This window comes from Corvus kubaryi, unplaced genomic scaffold, assembly GCF_017639235.1.
Source record: "Corvus kubaryi isolate FWS band 111438036 unplaced genomic scaffold, C.kubaryi_AGA036_p1.0 37264, whole genome shotgun sequence".
In the NCBI taxonomy this organism is placed as follows: domain Eukaryota; kingdom Metazoa; phylum Chordata; class Aves; order Passeriformes; family Corvidae; genus Corvus; species Corvus kubaryi.
The window spans coordinates 2,479,144-2,491,603 of record NW_024581079.1 but is presented as its reverse complement, the minus strand read 5'-3'; the positions used below and the strand labels follow the sequence as shown (position 1 = coordinate 2,491,603).

At 50.4% G+C, this 12,460-nt stretch overlaps 1 long non-coding RNA gene across 1 annotated transcript; it reads right to left on the bottom strand.

The window, feature by feature from the left end:
- Window positions 1-292: 292 nt before the first annotated feature.
- LOC121662954 lies at window positions 293-10,187 on the bottom strand. Its single transcript, XR_006015487.1, has 2 exons — window positions 8,851-10,187; window positions 293-3,289 (listed from the first exon to the last, which is right to left on the bottom strand). It is a non-coding gene; the product is annotated as an uncharacterized LOC121662954 (long non-coding RNA).
- Window positions 10,188-12,460: the final 2,273 nt, after the last annotated feature.

The following is a 12,460-nucleotide window of genomic DNA, read 5'->3' as shown; positions in this document are numbered from 1 at the left end:
AAGTGTTTCATGGTGCAGCTGAGCACCGCAACACCTGGCTGCCATCCTGTAAGTGATTCTGATGTCATTTCCCTGTGGGTGGCTTCCTGCAGCTCTTCCTTACCTCATTCCTACAAGCTCCAGCCAGAGAGTGTTTCCATCACCTTTCCAAGCTCCAGGCCTGCATTTCAGGCCTGTTTTCAGAGTTTCCTCACCCATTGGCCTGCCATGCCTGGGTTCTGTTTGCTGAACGAGAGCGTGATTGGGCACCTGACACGGGGCTGTGTTTTCTGATTGAGAGGAGAGTGCTGAATTACTTTAGCAATCATTTATTGAGTACCTAAGATACAGAAAACCTAGCAGAGATAACAACATCCTGCAGATTAAATCCTCCTTTAGAGGGGCCTCACTCAGGCTTGTAAACATTTTCCCACTGGTTTTCCCTCAGCCTCCATCCCCCCACGCTGCAAGCTGAGAGGGCAGGCAAGATTTTTGAGCATCTTCTCATTACAAGACACCACAGAGCCCAAAAAAAGCCATGAAATCACTGTCCTGCCTCCCATCAGGCAGAAGCCTCCTCATCACCAGCCTGTCCCAACACCCCAGTGGGGCTTTGGCTGACTCTGGTGCTGCAGCAACTTTTGGTCACTGGATGCTCAGGCTGGTGGAGTTTGGTGGCAGGCACAGGATCAGGACTGTCACTTCAGAGGGACACAGCCATGGACACCCCAAGGTGATATTTTGCTTCTCTGCTGTTCTTGTGACCTCCAGAATCTCCTGTGTCCTCTCTGACCTCCTTGTCAGGAGTTCTCGGGAGCTTTCCCTGGCACACCTTTTCAAATTCCTTTGCTCTGAGCTTCAAGGCAAACGGGGACCTCTGCAGCAACACGCTGGAGATAGAAAAGCACAGACATCATAAAGCAGCAGCACAGGCAGATACAGAACAGCAGTCAGCAGGGTTCGTTTACACCGAAGCACAGCTCCTGCTCTTTCAGCTCATTGGCACCTTTGGGGTTTATACCCTGCAGCTCCTGAGTGCAAAAGACAATTTCCACCTGGACAAGGCAGCCTCAGGCTACCAACACCCAGAAACTGCTGGCCTTGGTGGAAAGGATGAAGTCTATTTGCCATGAGCCACCTGTTCTGGTTTGTGAGAGAGCCAGGACCCCAAGGGAACCCCCTGGGAGACATTGGCCCTGAGAAGAGACAGCAGCACAGCTTCCAGTAGCTCTGGAGGTGTAGAGGGCCAGGATGGATGATTGGTGGAGCTGGAAAGGGCTGCTGAAACCCACCAGGGAAGCAGAGCAGCCGTATCTACTTGGAGGTCCTGTGCTGGAAGCAGCTGCAGCCCCTCCCTGCAGTAGAAGAAGCTGAAGACGAGTGGGAGATGGAGATTTTCCCATGGAGTGAAGGCAAAGGGGGGGACAGCTTCCAAGAGCTGATGGAGGTACTGTCAATCTCCCCAGAGACAACAGGGGTGGTTGAAATCCCTCCAGGACGTTATTCCCACATCTTATTTACCTCTGCCTTTTGGGCTGCAAGGGCCAGAGGTGCTTTGCTGTTTTCCAGCCAGGACTTGTACACGTCTCCCTGTGCCAACACGGAGGCCAGGGATCCTGCTCCAGGACACAGAAGCCCCTCTCCACATCTGGCCCTCCAGGCAGCCCTGGGAAGCCTTTTTGCTCATCTGTGTAAGGGCAGCAGCACTTCACGGAGCACTTTGACACCAGCCAGTGACGAGTGTGGTACAAGGGCTGGCTCCTGTGACTTATCTGGGAAAGGTTCCCCGAGCTCCCCACACTGCAGCTCATCAGCTGCTGCCTCCTAATTGAACCTCTCCAGGAGGCTCCTCAGCACAGCAGGTGCTGCAATTACTCACCTCACACAGACAGCAGCACTAATGAAGGTGGGTCAGAGCCCTCCCGCTGCTCATGGAACTCGGGAGTCCTCACCTGTGCTTCCCACAGAGGCACAGTCATTGGGTTTCTTTTAAGACCACATTATGGCTCTTACAATAGTGCAGGAAATCTTCCCTAGATGAGCTTCCTGGAGCAGTGGGAATGAATCCCTCACCTCACACAGAGCACCACAGGCTCTGCAGGCTTTTCCTATTTCACAAGTGCTGCCAGTGCGCTCTGAGAGCAGGAGATGCAGCAGTTCAAGAGGACCATCAGACCAGATTCCCTCTGAGGCTGTCACAGAGCACCTTCAGCTGAGCTTCCCTCCCCTCTGGAGTCCTGTGCTGGGACAGCCAAAGGCTGTAGGAATCAGACCAGTCTGGGGACACTGCTTTTGTAGTGTTTCCTTGACTCTTATCAGCATCACTGGTCCTGGCCAACACCTCCGTTTGCATCTGTGAACCCACAGAAACTCAGGATGGCTTGGGTTGGGAGGACCTTCAAGGTCACCCAGTTCCACCTCCTGCCATGGGCAGGGACACTTTCCACTGGACCAGGCTGCTCCAAGCCCCATCCACCACTTCCAGGGATGAGGCAGACACAGCTTCTCTGGCCAGCCCGTGCCAGAGCCAGAAGTGTGGGTGCCCTCAGCAACCACCCTCCAGCAGTGACCAGGAACCACCACAAGACCAGCCACCCCCAGGGACTCCCTGCATGTGTCCTGCTGGACTCTTCCACGTGGGAACCTCATGATGGTCCCCTTGTGTACCAACACTGCCCATCACTCCCTGAATGCCCTTCCAAGGCTCTGTCACCCTCCGGATGCAGGGGTGGGATCCCTGGGCCTGTTGGGGATGACAACACTTTCCCTGTCCTGGTGGTTCCCATGTGGCACGTGCCATATATCACCTAAATAATGCACCAAGCACGCCTGTCAATAATGGTGTGGTGAGATGGGAGCTGGAATTCCATCCCTGCAGACAGCCATTCCGTAAGGGAGAGAAAGGGACGCGCTCTCTGAAATGCTGTGCATTAAAGAGCATCTATGCTGCTAAACCCAGCTTTAGAACAGCACTTAAAACATTTCTGTCATGGTCTCAGTGGGACCCTGGAGTCCAAATGGGAGCCCTGGGAGACTGCAAAGGTGGGAGGTGGGAAAAAAATACCCATTGTATGTCTTATACTGCTGGTGTAAAGCAGCTAGGACAAACCAACAGGTCAGTGTGCAGCAGCTCCCGAGACATCCAACCAAGCCTCTCCCATGCTTCCCCTGAGCCAGAACCTCCCTGAGGACACAAATCCACCTGAGACCTGAGCATTCCCAAAGGCGGTAAGAGGAGGCTGTTTGCATCGTGCTTCCGTGGCTCTTTTAGGGGCTCTCCAGCTCTGTGATCTCCTGGTGCCTCAAGGATCTGGGAAAACATGGAAGAGACGAAAAACACATTCTTAATGCCAGCCATAAACATGCCCATGAGGTTGGTATGGAGGCAGTCAGTGATGATGCCAGGGTAAAATTCAGTGTTTGCAGTGGCAGCAGCAGGGAGGGCAAGGTGGCAGGAATTTTTTTGGCAACCCTGATTCAGAATCCATAACAACCCAGCAGGAACACTGTAATTCCTGCTGCTGTTTCCCAGCATTGCAGCAAATGCAGGGCTGTTGTAGCCTAACTTGTGTCAGGGGTCAACTTTATAGCCAGGGAAAAGTGGGATAGGGAATCTTAACTTCCTGCTGCTGCCACCTCTGCGGAATGTGCAAGTCTGCTGGGAAGACAAAGGGATGCAAGGACTGGTAGGATACCATCCGGTAGGTTGGGGTTTGGAGGAATAGGCTGGAAAATAACCTTTGGAATGCAAACGTTGCCTTCTGCAGAATTGTGCCCTCACACCTCTTCCTGGGTTCGTTTTTAGTTTCAGCTTTTAATAGATCCAGCAGATGTTGTGGGGTTGGAGCAGGTGGGGTTTGTGGTGCTTCTTCCCCCTTAAACCTGAAGCCTTCCTAAGGGAGCACAGGTGGCAGCCCCAACACACCTCCATAAAGAAGAGGCAGTGCTGCTTCTTTAAAACAGATAGAAATTTGAAGTCATTAAAATCTGGGTGTTTTTCCCCGCATGAAAATGTCCACATTTTCCCCATGTGATGTTTTCAGTCATAAGCAACTGTGAGCGAAGAGCAAATGAAATCAGGGAGGGTCTGGTGGGCTGGGGAAGAGGGAGATCTGAGCTCCAGGTCCATGTTGCCACTCAGAGTTCTGTGGGGACATTAAACAAGCTGAAAGCTCCTAAAGAGTGAGCCAGGATTTTACTACAGTAAATGACACCTGGAAATCCTCCTGGAAGGACATGGACAACCTCAGGGTTCATCACTGTGGCCAAATACACTGACTTGAAAAAGGTGGAGCTTCCTGCTGCTTCTGATCTACGGGGGAAAAGGGTCATCTCTGGAAATGCTCACCCTGAGGGAGCCAGATCTTAAAAACAAGGGGAAGTAAAAGGTTTAATGTCAGCACACGAATCCGGCGGGATGCACACATTCCTCACCAAAGCGGCGCTGCAGGAGGAAGTCACAATGCAGAGCAGACTTGGGAACGCTTCCCAGGCATCTCAGTGCAGCACAACTCTCCCATCCATGAAATGGGAAAAATGCTACTGCTCCCACAGCTATAGGACACAAAAAGTGCAAGGGGAATAATTGTAAATTTGGAGAAAATTAGGCTTTTAGTGTCCAGAGTCAGTCCCATGTATTGGCAAAGTCCATAAATCCCCAGGAGATTGAAGGTGTGACAATATCAAAAGGTTGCTGAGAAATCACCCGTTCCTCTGCTTCAAGGTTCATGCTCAAGAGATTGCTTTCCCTGGCTGCAGAGACAATATTTCATGGAGTGGGGATACCTGGAGTCAGTCCCCTTGGGACTCGGAGTGAGAAAAAAGGAATCACGTTCAGTGCACTGAAGCATTTCATAACTGAGCTTCACAGAAAGTCAATCCCAACTATTTGCTCGGGGCCAGGAGAATTCGAGGTGCGCAGGGGTGGTCCAGGCCAGCTGTGCCACACCCAGAGGTGACACCTGTATTGGTGTTAATGACTCCAAAAACCTCAGTGCCCCTTCTCACTAAAGCAAACCAAAGACCACGCAGCAAATAAAAGGTGTTGAAGAGCATTCTGATTTTAAACTGAATTACTCCAAGTTGAGGGCAGTGACAGCAATCCTCATTCTCGCTATAGACACGAAAAGTTAAATCTGTAGGATGATACCAAAATCATTTGTGTGTTGCACTGATCATTCAGAAGCAGAAATCATCCCTCTGACTGCCAAATGTTTCCTGGGAAGATCAGACTTCCCTACCAAAACACTCTCTCCATCCAACGTTGGAGACAAACAACAAATGCTGGGGCTGTTCAGCCTGGAGAGGAGAAAGTGTGGAGACCTCAGAGCACCTTCCAGCACCTGAAGGGGCTACAAGGAGGCTGGAGAGGGATTCTTCATCAGGAACTGCAGTCACAGGGAAAGGAGGGATGGATCAAACTGAAAGACGGGAAATTTGGGTCAGAGAGACACAAGAAATTCTTCCCTGTGAGGGTAGGGAGGCCCTGGCACAGGGTGCCTAGAGCAGCTGTGGCTGCCCCTGGAGCCCTGGAAATGTCCAAGGCCGGTTTGGATGGGGTTTGGAGCACCCTGGGACAGTGGAAGGTGTCCTTGCCCGTGGCAGGGGGCAGAACAAGGTGGCCTTTAAGGTTCCATCCAACCCAAACCATTCCATGATCCTCTATATCTGTTATTTGAGCCAACCACCCTCGCGATTAAAAATAAAAGTCTCTCTCCTGAGCCCTTCACCCCTTTTTTCACCTTCTGAGGAGCTCTGTCCCCTGCCTGGGTGAAAACCATCTCCAGGCAATAGTTCTGTAATGCCAGCAAGGAACCCGGGCATAGTTAAAGGGGAGGATTGGCAGCACCAAACCCGAAGCCTCAAAGAGCAGCACAATTATGCTCTTTACTGCTGCTGCTCCAGTAGGATCCAGACAAACCACGGGCAAGCCCAGAGTAATTTTATCCTGATATGCCTGTCTAAACCGCAGATAGCTCTTCAGGAGGGTTCTCCCTCACTTGTTAATTTAACGCTTGATATATAAGAAAAATTAGAATTAAAATGTGCCCGGCTGCTTCCTCCATTCCTGATTCCATTTAGAAATATCTCACATCTTGCCACAAAAATGAGCTAAACTGCTTGGAGACGTTTTAGAGCCTGTATTTTATTTTTAGACAAGTCTGTGTGATTTGGGATCCTGAACTCCAATGAAGTTTGCACAGATCTGATCACCACGTTTAAATCCAGGCCCTGGCATGGAAGGAGAGACAGGTCTCTGGTGTTTGAATCAAGGGGTGGTTTGGGGTGGAAGGGACCTTAATGACCATCTCATTCCACCCCTGCCATGTGCAGGGACACTTTCCACTATCCCAGGCTGCTCCAAGCCCCGTCCAGCGTGGCCTGGGACACTGCCAGGGATCCAGGGGCAGCCACAGCTTCTCTGGGCAAGCTCTTGAAAGACCACAAGGATGTGTGGACCTGTGAAAGACAATCAGCCAGGTAGGGCTGAATCCCAGAGGACAAAGAGCTGGAGTCAGGTTTAACAGGTGACTTTCTTGAGACTTTAGGCGGGGTAAGCGACACCCAAAGCGTGCTGCTCCTCCCGCCATGGGGACAGCAAGGAAAGGAAACCAGATCCTTGCCTAAGCCACTGAGAGCCTTTCTCCCACTTCTCCAAGGCTCTCCAAGCAGCAGCCACGTGCACGTGATGCCATGGAGAAGATGCCTGAAGAGGCAGAGGCAGTTCTGAGCTCCGCTGCACGCTTCTGCAAGAGGAGGAGGCAAGGACTACACTGGACCCTCATTAATCCCAGGAGATGGAGACCATGGGACCACGGGAGAGAGTGGGAGCTCCCACGTCTGTGCCGTGCCAGCGACACACGGGAGCCTGGATCCTTCACAGGCACTTCTGGGATTTCTTATTAAAAACTGAATTATTGGGCTGGGCATGAAGCACAAGAAACACGAGGCTTAAAGCACTATGCAAGAGCCCCAGAAGGGGCCACGGGTCAACACTGTGCCACCAGAGAAGGGAATTCCAGGATACTCACGTCCCTCTCCACTGCTTTGCTTTGCCCGTGGCCCACAAAATGAATGGAGATGTTTCGGCTTGGAGAGCCCAGAGTGGAGATGATGGGTGAGGAACGAAATCCATCCCTTTCGAAATCCACGGAGTTAAGCATTTGTGAGAAAATCTGTTCTCTGCACTCGTCAGGAGGGGAAAGACAAAAGGAAGAAGGGGAGATAAAGAGGGGAAGAGACAATGAGAAAGCTCTGGTTTAAATCCTGATGAGCCAAGTGCAGAGGATGGAGCCTGAACAGAGATTTTCTGCCCCAAACGCAGGGTAGACTGTGAGGTTTGGCTGCTTTTCCAGGAAAGCTTTGCAGAAAGCTGCCCCCCAGTGCCTCCAAATAAAGCACAGAGGTCACAGGAGAGGCAATATCCTGGGAGATGTGCAGAAGGACAATGATCAGGGAGCACTTTGTTGTCAAAACCTTGCATTTCAAAAAGGAAGGACTGGTGATAAATCTAGGTAGGGAAGACAAAAAAAAATGTTGGGGCAGATATGTAAAAAATCTGGGTCAATCAGGTGATTAATTGATCAACTGATCAAGTGCTTGATCAATAAAAGAGAGAGGTCTGTGCCAAGGACTGGAATGAGGAAGGGGATAAAGGAAGGGACAAAGGCTGGGAGAAATCCCTTTAAGGAATGCCCAAATCATCTACAGTGCCTCTTCTCCAATAAACAGCAACACATTAAACCTTGCAGCATTCCCTAATTATTCTGGACATGAGCCTGGAGTGCTGCTTGCCCTGGGCATGAACTTGTCCATGAAGTGCCCATCTTTAGGAGCACAGAAAGTTCTCTGTATTTACAAGGCAGACACCCATTTATTGGGGCTGGTGTGTGCCCTGTGCAGAAGGAGAGCTGCTACAGCTACATGAATTTAGTGATGGTAATTTCAGTGTGGCCAAGTATTTCCTTCCCTGGAAAGGTAAATGATCTATGGGTGCCACCATCCGAGCACCCTGGGAGCCAGGCAGGGTGGCACGATAATATCCAAGAAATGAGGATCAGGTCTGGGTGCTGGTGCTGCTGCAAGCAACTGGAGGCTCCCCAGGTTGCCACAGCAGGGATGGACTTGGCTGCAAAGATCTGCATCCTGCAATACGGGGAAGGGGAAGGAAGTCTTCCAGAAGGAAACCTAAATTGGAGCCAGAACCAGCACCAAGTCATCATCACAAGGGTGAGCAATTAATGATCAATCCAAAATCTGCATTTGTTTCCTTTCTCGAGCACAAAATGAGGCCACTGGCCTCTCTGCATAGAACCGAGCTCAATTCATGGGAAACGCAGCACCCGAGCAGAAATTCCCGTGTTTGCCTGGCTCCAAGTCCAAACAGCAAAAAGCAGGTGCTCAAAGCACCATTGTTTGCCTGAGGGATGCTGGCAGGGTACCCCGAGTGGGTATCCATGAGGGGATGCAATCCTGGGGTGGTCACGAACTCTGCCTCCGTTCCCGCTCCGGTCTCTCCCACGGGACCCGGGGAACTGGGGTTTCTCCGGCTCTGTTGCCATTCATCCTGGCACAAGGGAACCTCCTGCCTCACATCAGACACCACAACCAGACCAGGCTCACAGACACCAAGCTCCAAAGTAAAGCAAGACAATCTGCAATTAAGAAACCCCCAATATTTGTAAATACATCCGTGCCTCCTGCACAGTCCATCAGACAATCAGGGAAGCACAGAATGGCTTGGGTTGGAAGGGACCTTAAAGATCATCTCATTCCAATCCCCTGCCATGGGCAGGGACATATCCCCATTAAAAAATAAACCCTCAAAAGGATCTCAAGCTTCAGGAGTTAAAACACAACAAAAGGTCCAACCTGCCCATGGCCCACACGGCGTTTCCAACAAGCTCCTCTTGCAAAATTAGCACGAGCTCAGCTTCCTCAGCTTTCTTACAATTCAAACTCGACAGCTTCAAGGAGAATTGAAAGTTTCTCAGCCAGGGTGTCTCTCATTCTTTGTTTTTCCTCTCTTTCTCTGCTCTGTCGCAGCACCCAGGAGGTTCTCCTGGTGGCGATGTAAAAAGCGTGTTATCGTTCCTGGGTGAAGAGGGGAAGCAAGCAGGAACCTGTGTTACACTCCAAGACAGACAGGGCTGATTAATTTGCAGTTAACATCAGCTCGCTTCATTATCCCTTCATCGGAGCCTGACAAATGCGCAAACAACAATGAAAAATAGAAATTAATAGGAGTATTAGCAGCCTGCTATGGATTTAATCCCCACAATAGAACATATGGATGTGTTACACCTTGTTTCTTTGTAATGACCTCATACCCACCCTCCTGTCCTTGGGCACAAATCTATTTAAATTTAAAGAGATCTATTTATATACACACGTGTGTGCGTGTGTCCGTGTCTATCCATATGCATGGGTACACGTGGCTGGGAGGGTTTGCTCATCACTTATCAGTTGAGGCTGGGAAAAGCACTTGCACTGAACTAAAGCACCTGCACAATTTGACCTTCTGTTCCCAATGTCTCAGCAAGAGAAGGAACCTGTGGGGCCCTGTCCCCACTCAGCTCCACACTGAAGGGGGAGGATCGACCCAGGCTGGGAGCAGACACAAACACCCTGATGCCACTAAGCACCGACCCATCGTCCTGTCCCCAAGAGAGAAGGCATCAGGGCGCCTCTTCTCCTCATTATCCTAATTTGCACCTCCTTTCCATGGTTTCTGATGCTTGTCTGCTCAGCTTGGAAGGTGCTTTTCACCAGGACATCATAGAGGTCTCACAGAGGAGCTGCCTTTGAGTGGGAAGCGGATGCTCTCCCATTTTTCTGTAGGCATCTCCTCCAGCCCTGCTGCTGTTTGAACAGGAGTGTGTGGGGAGGCCAAGGGGTGATTAAAAAATTATATTAAAGCATGTTTGTGCCAAACCTCTGTAGTCCCTCGAGTCAGGCAATGTCACCGCAACAGAGCGAAAATCCACAGTGGGGAGTCACCCAGGTGTTTTATATGCTCCAGGAAAACCTGAGGATCTGGAAGGAAACAGGGAATTTCAAGCATTACTACTTTTCTCACTGAAAGCCCCTTGAAAGAAATGCTATTGAAAGAGCTCCTCATCTACCCTTCAAGGTGACCTGCAAATGAAAAAAAATGGGTTTCTGGCCTTATTTTTGGCTGAGTTACGAAGGCCTGGAAAGTTGGCAGGAATTCGAAGCAACACTGGGATTTAATTTTCTTTTTCTCTATTTTCTTTCTTTTTCTCTTTTTTTTTTTTTTTTCTTTTCTGCTTGAAATGTAGTTCTTGTCTTGCCTGGCACTCTGTGGGCAAAGAGAGAACTCATGAAATCCAGCCATGACAAAGGACTGACACTGGTACATCCAAGAGAAGGACACACCAGCTCCTGGTTTGCCTCCAAACGAGGAGAGGGAATACTTTTGCCTGCAGGAGGGTTATTTCTAGGTAGGAGAGAAAGCACTTATTTGGCTTCTCGTGGCCTCTATTTAACTCCCTGATCTAAGGAGATCTTGGGTGAAAGTAAGGCTCTGATAAAGATCTAATTCCCTTTCTTCTTTCAGTGCCTGCTGGGGGAATTCCCATGTAAGTAGGGCTGGAAGGAGTAGAAGGAGAGGGGAAAAACCCTTGTCTGTGTCAGGAAAAAAACTGACTCACACTAATAACTCACAGGGAAGGAAGGAGGCAAACATTAAAATGCCTACACGGAAATTTGGAGAAATTAGAAGCAATTAAATACTCTAAATCAGAGGGCTCTCACCTTGCTAAGGAAGAAAACCTGGATGTGGCAGCCAAAAGACAAACCGGGAAAAATAGAACTTGGGGAAGCAGGGAGCAGGGACATTGCTCAAAGGAGTTTGGTTTGTAAAGCTTTGCCAGGGAAGGGGAACCTGGCCCACGGGGCCACGGAGCGCGTCACCGACGGGCAATACGAGACCCGAGCTCCAGCGATGGGCATTACCCCCTGTGCCACCCGGGTGTCCTCAGAGGTGGCAGCCCCTGTGGCTGCCCTCGGCCTCCTCATCCCCACTGGCCCAGCAGTGCCAGTGCCACCCCCGGAGCCTCGTGGGTGACGAGCGGCAGCAGCGCATTTTCTGTCTCACGCGCTTATTTCCAAGCCAAAAGAGCTGAAAATATTTGAGCCACCAGCGACCTGATGCTGCTCTCCTGGGACACCCAAAAGAATTCTCACAGGGAGGGGCTGAGCTCTGGTGGCACCACCTCTGACCATGCTGGGCAAACAGCAGCAGTGCCACCCTCCGAGAGAGGGGACAACAGCCAGAGCGCAGCAAAAAGCTCTTGTTGCCTTCAAACTGTTTTTCCCTATACACAGCACCAAAACACCACAGCCTGGGAAGGGAGATCCCTGGTTTTCCAGAGGCCTTGTGGGGTTAGAGAGATCGGACACCAAGCCTGCCACCAGCTGAGAAATTTGCACTGGGATAGTCTAAACAATTGTCCACAGCTGTAAGACAAAGAAGCAAAAATATTTGATTTAACTGAATTTCATTTTTATTTTGAATTTTTAATTATTGCTGTTGGGAGGACGTATCCATCATCCCTTACTCCAGAAGCCCTCACTTATTTCCACACCAATTTGATGGCATTTTTCACAACTCTAAACTTTTCCTGCTGAAAACCAGCGGGCTGGATCCTGGCTTGGAGCTCCAGAAAAGCACTGACAGCAAAAGGCAGGAGCTGGCTGCTCCCAGGGTCTCCTACCGGGGGTCTGCTCCACTTGGTGGTCCCGGTTCCTCAAGCTTTGCCCTCTCCATGCAAAGCTTGAGAAATGTGAGGAAGCAAAATAACCATGTGAAGAGCTCCTGAGACAGGAGGCTGAGGAAGAAGGGTCTAGGGGAGCACCAGGCAGAGCCCACTGGAGCCCATTTATCCCCTGGACACGCAGATCACTGTGTGGCTGTGCTCATTTCACAGACATCATTTGGGAAAGCCAAAATAAAACGATTTACTCACCAACTCCGGCACCAACGCCACGCAGGAATTCTCGGAGCCCAGTGGAGGAGTCGGGAGACACCGCTAAGGAAAGAGCTGGGGAGCAGCTGAACCCCATTCCCCGTGGGCCAGGAACTGGGGTGTCATCCAGAATGAGAAAAAAAACAAATTAAGCAGCACCCTGAAAATTGTTCAAATGGGTCATTAGATGAAAGTGCAGGACACCAGCCCAGACAGGATGGGACCACGCTGGAATTCCAGCAGGAAGGAGGTTGTGAGTCCCCGCCAGGTCAATGGAGCGGGAAGCCAGGCTGGGCCTCCTCAAGGACCTTCTCTGTTGAGAACCACAACAGCAGCGAGATCCTCCAAAAAGTGCAAGTCCCAAATCAAAAGTCAAGCCACTACTAACAGAAAGACATTAACAAGATCTAAAACTCTGCTCTGCAGAGGTATTAAGATGTTGGAACTAAACCTGTCTTATTCCTGCTAGTGGCTGCATTTTAAGGAAACCT